Genomic DNA, 12,146 nt, shown 5'->3' with positions numbered 1-12,146 from the left:
CTTCAAAAGCGTATCTTCATTTCCTGATCTTGAAATGATATCACTTTGATCATTGAAAAAAGACTCCCACCAAATTGAATCAACAACATCAAAGTACTCATATGTATCTCTAATACATATTTTTATTCTTTTAGGCATTTAGAATAATTTATATCTCTATTACGCCTTCGTGCATTATGGAGTTCAACAACATATTGTAAATATTATCTTTGATGCATATATTGGATGATCTGGAATGAGCTTTAAAAATGCTAAACCTGATTATGACCCCCATTTTGCAACATTTGAATATTTCTGGCTCCATATAAGTGTTTTTCCATCAATTTTTTTGATACAAAATTGATATTGGAAGTTAATGCCATTAAGTTGTTCAATGCATTTCTCCTCACCATCCGATTCCAGAATAAACCTTCACATGTCAGTAGTTTCTTTTAGCACATGAAAAACAGGCTCTCGAATGTATGATTTCTTAATACACTCAATTAATGATGGCAGGCTCCCAACATCCTTCCTCCTCGATGTTACTGAAAAACGACTAAACATCTAATCAATATGGTCATGAGTCTGCCCAATAAGAAGTAAACCAACCTTTAACTTTTTAAAAATTCCCAATTGAACAAGTGTGTTTAGATATCCAAACAAAACTTGATTTTTGTTTTCACGGCTTGTGTTGTCTAATTACAGATACAAAACTTCAAGAAGAATACTGGACCAATGAGAAAGCACATCATGGATTATATTTATGGTAATATTTGCATCATTATGAATATTTGGAGCTGTGAAGTAAACCCTTGGCAACATCTTCCCATTAAAGACCATACATCCAACCAAGTGAAATTGAATAAAATTTTCTTCCTGTAATTTTTTTGGTGTGCGGACAAAATGTGGCAGGAGTGCTTTCTTTTGGTTCATACCATCAATTATCATACCCAAACATTTATTTGGATTATGATAACACTTCTTTCGATGCTTATAAAATTCTTGTCTCTCACTTGTTTGTTGATTGCAATGCTCTTGAAGTGCTTTGACAATGGAATCTGCACATAAAATAAAAATCTATTAATAAATATATTTTCATAGTTGATAACTATCCAATTTTTAAAAATAATATTATGAATGCATACCTCTTTCTACCCCTTGACATTTATTCCTTTTTTATTTAAGAGAAGAACATGTACTACAAACCCCCATCCTTGTCTTCTTAGGAATACTGTTATAGACATTCTTGTGCCCTACAACCACAAGCATGAAATGTCCATAAACCAAGGGCTCCTAAGTCCCTAAAAGTGTTGTTCTAACCCATAAAGGAACAAGGTCAACAGATTACAACTTCTCCCAGAAGTTCTCCATGAGAAACTACTCAGAATTGGTCAAAACAGGATCATTGCAGCTGCTCCACTGGCTAAGTGCGTTGCATCTCACCTAGATACACTGTGAGGGTGCGTTGCATTTCAAAGGTCCCTTCTGTAGGGTGCAATGGGCGAGAAATGGCAAATGGAAGTGTCATTCCGCGAGGTGGAGAGGCAATGGAAGCTTCCAGAATCTTCTCCTGTGACACTTGCCTCACTGAATTCGACCAAGGATGAGTAAGAGGCCCTCAGTCTCCAAGTGGAAGCAAGAACTATCAGAGAGAAGACACTAATCGAAACACAAGCTGACTCATCCCCCTTATAGATATCTATATATGGATCCCTCATCCCAGAGATCCGGAGGCTGGAATTTTGCATATTGTAAGGAATTGCTGTTGGTTTTTTGAGACAAACATCAAATTGTTGGGTGATCTATGCTTTGTTTGAGGTGAAGAGGGGCTTCTTTGCTGGGAGGTTGATGCTGGGTCAGAACAACTAGTTGTAACTCCTCCTGGATCTTTTCTTGTTTATCAATAAAAGCTATTTGAGTTTTCCTCCATGCTTTTGTGTCATTGATGCTTGCTACATTTGTATGGTCAATTTACATCTGATCCTAGATTGTTTATGATTATAGATCCATGTCTTTGTATAGTGCTATGTTTCTGTGATCTTACAGGTACTTTGTGAAGCTGGGCGTGCAAGGGAGCAGGTAGTTGAGGACTATCAAAGAAGAGAGGGATCGAATTAGAGGATTAGCGCAAGACAGAGGTTGGTCTTTCTGTTCCTCTCTATCTATAATTCATAAAGGAAAAAAAAAAGTAGCTTTTCTCTGTTTGTTTCTAAGGCAACTATCACACCTTAGTGAGATAGAGCAGTTCTATATAGACACTTCTCCCTGTAACAAAATGGCGACTCCGCTGGGGAGTCATTAGTTTTTTTGTTTATCATTCTTTGTTGTTTGTTTCATAAACTTACAAGTAGCATTCGAACTGCATTTGCCATAACAAATGCAAAGTAGATAACTGCTGCTTCAATCCATTCACTGGATCTGTTTATGATTTAAACAACTGATTCACAAACTATCTGATTGCCCTTGTGATAGCTCTTAGATCCTCCTTAGATCTACCCCTGATTGTTGCATTACTGATTGCTTTTTACTCGGCCAAAACCCAAGAACTGAACTGCAAACTGTGACCCGGAATCCTAACAGAGTCTCGTTTCTGGCCCAGCACAGGTACTGTTCAGAGATTCTGAATTTAAGCGTGTTGGATACCTATACCAATAGGTTTCATATTTCATGATTGGCAAGAGAAAGTCCAAATATGCTCTGCTTTGAGTTCACAAAGATCCCATATTTCCTAGAGAACAAGAAGGTGTGTAAAGTGTTTCAATGTTGATGACCTTATTTCAATTTTGATGGATGATCCAACAGTTTAATCTGGGTCATGCCATGTTTTCAATTTTATGCTATAGACTAGAGAAAGAAGTCTGTCCAAACAGCTGAATCTTGGCAGACAACTAGTTTAGGTAGAGAAGAAAAGGCTCCCAACAGCCTAATCTGGGACCTTGGAAGAGATAAGGGTAGAAGTAGATAGAGAAAGCAAAAGAAAAAGCCAAAGAAAAGAAAAGGCAAGTAAGGGTCTGCAAGTCCAAGTGCACCCTCCAAGAAGAAATAAAAATGCTAGGTAAGTAGCTGGGTAGGTAGTTGGGGTTGCAGAAAGGTTATCCCTATCATTGCAAGAATGGTGATGGTGGGCAGCAAAGCAAAAGATTACAGCAGGAAGCATGACTAATTTCCCTCATTCCCCTCCAATTTCATTTCTAACATTCCCCCATCAGCTTAGATTCATGGAAAAGACTAAGGTTTCATGGTGGTTCTTAATCTTTAAGAAGCCACATTTCTTGTCTAAAGATCTTTTCATTTTGATCTACTCTTAAAACCAAGTTTGTTTCATATAAACTTAATGGTTTCTCCCTCCACTTACCCCCTCCTCCATACTAACACTAACCCTACTATATAAATCCCTTATATCGCCTTTTTCCCTAATATTACTAACACCAAGGTGTATAAATCCCAAAATCTTATAAATACCCACCCCCTTGGCATTATAGCCAATAAAGTCTCGAGTCAGGGATCAAATGACACCAGGTCATGTTGATGAACCTATGCCAACTACCCCTTCCCCTTCATGAGCTGATTCCTCTATTTCGCCCCCTTTGCACATAAAAAACCCCTAAAAAGCCTAAATTCCCACCTTCACCCGCTTCAAAGAGCAAAAATTATGAAAAACCCACTTTCTGCTCCCAAGCGAAGGTTAGCGCGTGCAAATTGTTTTTTTGAAATACATTGAAAATTCGTTCAAAACATGTTTATATGCCTCCGCCCGATTCCGTATACACTGCCCATGTCACCTCCCCGATGACCGTTAGATCAGGCCCTCCAGATCCGACGGCCCTCAATGCGTCGGAATCCTTCCGACATCCGACAGTTATGTGTACTATCCCCCTGTCACGTCAGTCATCCGACCACCGTCCGATTAACCTCTGCAGATCTAACGGTCACCATGACGTCGGAGCTCATCCGTAGCCCGAAACTTATCTCCCGACGTCCGTATTTTGAGTACGTCACTCAGCTCCCACGCGCCCTCACCACAATGCGTCGGAGGTACAACTGCAAATACCGCCCCCGTACCGGAAGCGGTGCGATACGAAACCACTGCCGGTTTCCGGTTTCCTCATCCCGCTCGCTTACGTCCTCGCCGCGTCAGCAACATGTCAGCGCTCCGTCACCCAGGTACGCTGTCTCGTCATTCCCTTGCCCTGCCATTGGTCCACCTGTCCTGCCATCTCACTGCCCCTGTGGACCAACCAGACCCCGCCACGTCACCCGATGACGTCAGCATGACGTCATCCGACCTTGACCCCACCAATGACGTCATGCTGACGTCAGCACGGATTCGCGCCAAAAGCACCAAAAGGTCTATTTTAGCCAAAAATTCGTGTTTTTTTGCCATTTTTGTGCGTTCGTCGTCGTTTTATTCTGCATGCAAAACTACGTCTAAACCTGCACCGGCCGCGGAAAAGTGTTTCCTGACCACCAGAACGTCCATTTCTTCAGCGCCAACAAGCTCTGACCGGTCCAAATTTACAGGTATTCCTCATTTGAGCTCTGAAACTCCATTTTCGCTGCATTTCGCATGTCAATGAGTAACAGACCTTAAGACTCCAAATTCATCGTTAAATGCCACCAAATTGACATTTAAACTGAACCAGAGCCATCACTAAGCTTCTGTCGAACCAATTGTCGGTAATTCGAAAGAAAAACTGTCACTGGTTCGCGCAATCGTGAACCCGTCACCTGCAGGAGATAAATACACCACAAAAGAGTATCCTCTGAACATTTTCGCCACCCACCTAATCACACAGAGGCAGTATTTCAACTGCTGCAGCCTTACTTCCACCTTTCACTTACAAAACCAACATTCTCTGCAAAGAAACCTTGTTGGTGTTACTCTGCATAGTAACACAGTCCTTGAGCAAGCAGAAATCCTAAAGAAGAGCCATGGACCCCCCTGTAGCTCCTATAGCCCTCAATGTGGCTCCCCTGAATGTCCCTAATAAAACATTGGACACCAGAGCATTAGCAGACTTGGACTACAAGATATCAGAGGAGATGTTGAGCAGAAGCAGGTTCCATTTGCAAATCCTAAATGAAATAAAGATCAAACATGAGAGGGGGACAGACATCCTGGGTATTTGGGATTCATTCCTCCCAATATTCAAGCTTCCTCAGGTTAATCAATTCCCTGAGCTTGTACACTTAGTTGCTGACCACTATGATGCATCCCAGAGGGCAGTGCTGGACTCTTCAGGCTCAATTCTGTTCCTCATTACCCCTGAAGCCATCAGGGAGATGTTGCAGTTCCAGACAGATCAAAAGTTGGTCCCTCTGTCATTAGCTGATTTAATAGTACAGGGAGCCAGAACCACAGAGGCCCAAATTACTAAGATCAACCAGCTGTTCATCAAGGCTGACACTCTACAAATTCCTCCTATCAACTGTGTTTACCTCAACCAATTGGGCCTAGACCTGGTTGACATGATCAGTCCCATCCTGGGATATGATTCAATAGAACATGTGGATGAAACAGTTATACAAATGATGCTTATGTTTTCCCCAGGAAAGAAGCCAATCCACTATGATTATGCCACATACATATCAGATAAGATGCATGATCAATTGATGAATTTATCAAGAGAAAGGGTATTTAGATACACCTCGTACCTATATCATCTGCTCCTATACTTCCAGCATGATAAGTTCTCCTTCCCAAAGAAGAGAGTAGATGCACAGGGCAATCTGAGATCAGTAGTGTATTGGACATCCGTTTTTCACATAGTAAGCTGTTCTCCATACACCTACTGCGAATTTATTGATCTTTTCATCCATCCAGCCTTGACTCTACTGTTGGGTTCACCTCCTCCCAGATTGACAGACGAAATGCAAAGACTCCTGCATTTATCAAAAGCATACAGTATTGGGGATTGGTATTTCTACCAACACCACACCGTTATCAGACTATATGGGTGTGAGTTGCCCCCATTTAAACTACCTAGATTTGTGCCTATGAGGCTACTTGCCTTGGAATACTTCAGGCAGTTTGGTTATGTGGATATGCTCCACTTTTCAGGAAAAGGTAAGAAGGCACAGTTAAAAATCAGAAATCAACTTGGCCATTTACTTCTCAATGAGAGGGATGAAGGGTGGAGAGAGGCAGATAGAATACTTGGGTGCCTGGGTCTCAAATACAGCTTCATATGGAAACCCTATGACCCCAACAACTTCATTACAATGAGGAGGCTCAAATACAAATTATCTGCTTATGGTCATTATAGCCTTCCTAACTTAGAAAAATATGCCAACCAAAGCAAGTGGAGAAGAGGAACTTTAGAAGAAGATGTGACCCAAGAAGAGCTTAATCAAAGAGCTCTAAGAAACCTCAAGAAGATGGCTGACCTTGAGTTTTATTCACAGGTCACCTCACTGCCAAGCACAAAAACTGGAGCAGCAGCGTCCTCCTCAACTGCCCAACATCAAGCTACAAGAACTGGTGAAAACATCGCAGAAAAAGGCAAAGAGATGGAGCAGGAACAGCAGGAACAGCAACAAAACCAACAGCAGCAAGCAGAAGGGCTGCAGCAAGGGCAGCAAGAAGAATCAGAACAACAAGATCAACAACATCAAGAAGAACAAGGGCAGGAGCAGTCTGCCCAGCAAAAGAAAACAGTGGAGACTCCTCAGACCACTGAAAGAACGGGGCCTACAAGACAAGACACTACCTTTGATGCCTCGGTCCTCCAAACTCCTCAAAAGGAGGATACATTTGTCTTTAGAAAAAGGGACAGAGAGACTCCCCTGACATCCTCGATAGACCAAGGAGAGAAAAGGCAGAGACTCAATGATTTTCCAGAGGATGATATAGCAATAAGAGAGGCATTGGGCATGGGCCCACCCAGCAGAGAAACTTCAGCAAGTTCCTTCCAGCAGGAACAAGACAGGACCATGGGAGGGGAGGTCAGCTCCTCCAGCCAGCATAAAGAAGGACAAGTAAGCATCAAGCAGCAGTTTATAGACATTAAGAGGAGAAGTGATCCTATCAAGGTACAATTGTACAATCACCTGCTAAACATGGCTCCTTCCAATCAGCAGAGACTTATGTCTGCTTTTGATGTAAGTGAAGGCAAATTGACAATGAGTCACTTTATGCCTACAGCACTCCGGCCACAATCCACTGCTGACTATCTTAGGACCAACCTAGAGGTCCTTGCCAAAGATATACACCCTATGGACAAAATTGAGTTGCATAAGCAAACTGGCGAAATGGTGTATGCTTCATTGGCCGACAAAACTTTGGATAATTACAAACTAACCAGCAGTCTGAATGCCACAGCTTCCCAGCTAGAACTGGAGAGGGCCTCTTCTCAGGCCAAAGACAACAGGATAAGAGCCCTGGAGGAAATCATTGTAGAAATTGGGCACAATCCCAATGACATCAAAGGGATACAAGAGATCCTGAAACTTAGAGATGCTGACATGGCTGCACTAAGAAAGAAGATCAAAATTCCAGCCACTATCCATCCACAGACTGATGAGGTAGCAAAGCAAAGGTATGAGCAGGATTCTACTGCCCTACTAGTTTCCATTTACAAAGAGCTTGTGAAGGCACAAGAAAAATTGGGGCAATATGAAGCTACACAAGCACCTCTACAAGCATCATTAAAACAAGCACAAGAAGGGCAGACATCTCAGCCCTCTCCTCAAGTCATCAATCTTGAGGAGACTGTTCCTACTACTGTGCCTCCACCTCAGCAGGCTGAACAAACAGCCACATCTACTTCAGCAGCACCCATCAGCACAGATCAGAGCCTAGATATGCAGAAGTTAAAGAATGAAATACAAATTTTGGAAGCCCAGATGACAGAGCTGAATGAAACTAAGGAAAAACTGGCCAAGGTAAATGAAAGGCATGATAAGACAAAGAGAGAAGTGGGAGAAAAGGCCAAGGAAATCAAAGCTCTTAAAGACAGGATCAAGGAGCTTGAGAATGAGCTCAAGCTAGATAAAATCATATCTGAGATCAGAGCAATGATATGGTCCAATATTGGTAAATCCATCAACAACCAATGGCCATATATCGAGACAATCCATGAGCAACTAGAGCTCATCCCAAAGGCACAGAAGGAAATCCGAACATCAAGGGCCTTATTAGGAAATATGCCTGAAGTTGCTACAAGAATGATCAATGTGCTTAACCACAAAACAAGTTCTCAGTTAGCCACCATTGGAATCACAAATAGAACTGAGACTATTCAAATGATCAAGAGGGTTCTTACTCTTAGAAGTCTAGTGCAGACATTGGACAGGAGAACCCAGGATATGCAGACAGAGGTAAATAAGTTCATGGAGAAGTTTCAGGTGTTGCAGAGTAGAGGACTCCCTAGCTTACTGAACAGCGGAGGGAAATTATTCACCCATGAACAGTATGCTAAAAGAGTAAATGTTTTTGCCTCAGCACAGGTCAATGAGAAGGCCAGCACTTCAGAAGACACAGGGCCTATTACAGGACAGATTTTCTATAGTAAGATAGAAAATCTACTTTTTATAATGAATGAAATTAATCACTTGTTTGATGTAGCCCCAACTTTTTTCAAATACACAGAAGCTGAAGAGACAATGGAGGCCATCCTCAAGCATCAGCTCCCTACACAGGAATGGTGGACAGATGCAATTCAGAGAATTTTGTAAACAGTAAGTCATTCACCAACTTCTGTTTTTTCTACAAATTTTGATGAAAAGAACAGTCAACAAAGTCAGCAGGCATCATAAAATCAAATCTGAGCCAACTCAGCGGATGTAGCGGCCAACAAAGCAGAAAAGGGAACCACAGCTGGCAAACCCGAGAATGCACTGCGCAGCCAAAAGTAAATGCGTATCTCCAGAATTAATACAGAGTAATGCAACCGACTTAGTGGCTCTTAAAAGTCAAGACAATCCTCTGACAGACATAAAGGGCATTTACGCTGCATTTAACATTGTAATAACTTCTTGCCTACTTTCTGAACACTACTGAAGATATTTTCTCTCTCTCAGATGACTCAATGCCTGAGATATTTTGTATACGCATTTCTATAAAGTCCCCTTGGCACAAGATTGCAAGGGTTGTTGTGAATTTCTCCTGAAGAGTCTCTTATGCTGTAATTGTTTTCTGAAAGTTAATAAAGGAAAGCAATGGAATTTCGTGGATGCTTGATGTGTTGAAGATGTTCTGTGCCTGTTCATGACTGCTGGATCCCTGCGTATCTTACCATGCAATAAGTCTCTGTAACTTTCTCCATGTTTAGTTTGTTTTGTTATAAATCCATATACGCTATCTGATTTCCAATATTAAGCAACAGAGAAAAAGAATAACTCCCAGGATTTGCTCACTGAGCACCCTGAGTTTAGTCTGTGTTGTTTATAAATGTTTTCTTCGGGTGTAATCTATATAAAGTGTGATTCTTAAGCTGCTGCACTTTCAGAATACATCTTTCACATTGACCACTGTCACAGGAATTCATACTTTGCTCCTGTGCTCTGCGTTCATTTTCATTTCACCAACATAACAGAAAATTCTTAACAGATTTCTGCTGGTTGACATATATCATCACTTAAGTCTAAACTTGTCTGTTAAATACACAATAGGCCTTGCAGTTAGAACACTACTCAACATATAAGATTATCTCACAGCATCTAGACTCCATTGCCCAATGGAAACTCACCATCAAAGTATTACATCATAAGACCTGAAAGAGATCCCTCAACCAAAACATAAACAAAACTTAAGCATCATAGCTAGCCTAAAACACAATTATAACAGAGACAAATCATAAAGAGAGAGCCCTCTCTGGTTGCAGTTGGGCTAGGAACTGCAACCCAAAGATTGGTTAGTGGTTACCCCGGCCGTATTCCCTTGGGAGTCATAGGGAACAACCTGGGTGATAACATAATTGGCGACTCCACTGGGGATCTTTAGATTTTGTTATTACTATCTATCTTCCAAAGCCATCATCAAGCCCGAAACCAGCCAAGAGGCCTTAGAATTGTTTCTGTACCACAGTCACAGCTTTAGGGAAGAGCTAGATAGGGAATCTTCATCTTAACTTTGAAACATATATAGCCATTTCAAAATCTTTATCCAGTCCTTGTATACATAAAAAACTTCCTATAAAATTCCTGAAAAAATAGTTGGAAACTGGCTCCTAAGAAAAATCCTCGGCACACTAGGGCAAATCCTGACCCTAATCCACCCATCATTGTTGATAATCCAAATACCATTCCAAAAAACATTAGGAGACAGCAAAAGCAGGAGAAGCCTGCTGATTCAGATATAAGTTCAGATCAACCTATCCTCATTCCCACTCCCTGCAAAGTTCTTTTCCGGTCCACCCCTAGTTCCCCTAGTTCATCATCAACACCTCAAAGTCCTCCTCTCACATTTTCACCCACTGCACATACTCTTTCAACCACTCTCCCATTAGTTACCCATCCCATTAACCCTGTTACACCAGTAATCCCTGTTGTCCCATTTATTCCTGTCAACCCTATAAATCCCATAAACATGGCCAACAGGTATGCACCTCTGCAGATACCAGCTAATGCTGCAGCTTTACCTCAAGATTATCAAAGTAAGATCTCATATTTTGACTCAAATGGCTCTCTAACAGCTATCCAGCATGCCAAGAAGATGCAAGACCACTTTGAGACCTATGAAATAGATGATGACACTGTCAGAATGAGAATCTTTGTTCAAAGTTTAACTGGGGATGTTAGAACTTGGTTCAGATCCCTCAATGCAAACTCCATTACAACACCTGATCAGTTTTACGAAGCTTTTACTGAGAGATGGGAGAAGAAGAAAGATCCTCTCCACGTACTTGGTGAATATGACACTATTAAGAGAGGTCCTCAGGAGACAGTTTTGGAATATTGTGCTAGGTTTAACAATGTATATAATGCTATTCCACAGAACTTAAGGCCCCCTCCTGATTTAGCCCTATATAAATTCCCTGACGGTTTTGACCCTGATATGGCCTATCAGTTGAAAGAAAGAGATCCTCCAACCCTTGCAGAAGCTCAAAGAGTTGCTGTCACAGTAGAGGCTAACCTAATTGCCAAAAGAAACAGGGCAAAGTTGGAGAAAAGGACTACCTTCAAAGAAGAACCCTCGGGCTTTGATCAGAAGTTAGATGCAATACTAAATAGCATGAAGAGATTGGGTGAAAGAGTGGAATCAGTTGAGAGAAAGTCATCATGGGAAGCATCACAAAGCAACCCTCCTAGAAATCCGAATTTTAGGAGAACTCAGAACCCAAACATAGGAAAGACAAGTGCTGACCAAGACATTAGACCCCCTTTTCAAGAAAATTATGCAGAAACTTCCACATCTAATGAACTTAACGAAGATCCGGAGATTAACTTAATGGGTCTGGATGGTAAAAGCCATGTTTTCTTAACACAAGAGGACCATGAGGAGGATGAAATCAAAACATTCCAAACCAAGTCAGGAGAATCTTTTGATTTTAAACAGGGATATGATACTGCTGTCTATGAAGTCCATAAACAGTACAAACTAAGGAGTAGGACTGTAAATGTAAATCAACCTGAAAAGATAAAAGATAAACAGCAGTCTAAAGAAACCACAGTCACAGAACCTAATGACAAAACAAACTTGCCTACAAAAGAAGTAGTGGTTGAAGAGGTTACTGAACTACTGTCACCACTACAACAGCCCATGGCAACTTCGTCCTCTCACCCTGATTTAAATACTACCCCTCAAAACATGGGTGAAAAGGGCAGGTCTCGAAGTCAAGATGAAATCCAACAAGAAGATTTAATGAACAAAGAAAGGACTGCTATCCGTGACTCCAAAGCCCAAGCTGACAAACCTTTTGACCTAGGCACAGAGATTGGTAAGCTAAAAATAGCAATTCCCCTCTCAGAGCTAGCCAAGCATGACATATACAAGCAACAGATCAAGAAATCCCTTCAACTCACTAATAGCAAAGATGATGTAAATGTGCTAGATGACACTCCGGAATTACTGTTTGGCCCAGAGGTAGATGGAAAAACAGTAGTCACAGGGATATTACCTTTTTATGTCAGCCTGCATGTTCATGATAAAATACTGCATAATGCAATGTTCGACTCAGGCGCCTCTCACAACCTTATGCCAAAAGCAGTCATGGAAAGATTGAACT

Source organism: Pinus tabuliformis, chromosome X (assembly GCF_031772625.1).
Source record: "Pinus tabuliformis cultivar Carrire ecotype Pingquan chromosome X, CPIR1, whole genome shotgun sequence".
Classification (NCBI taxonomy): domain Eukaryota; kingdom Viridiplantae; phylum Streptophyta; class Pinopsida; order Pinales; family Pinaceae; genus Pinus; species Pinus tabuliformis.
The sequence above is the reverse complement of the archived record's forward strand: the minus strand, read 5'-3'. Positions refer to the sequence as shown.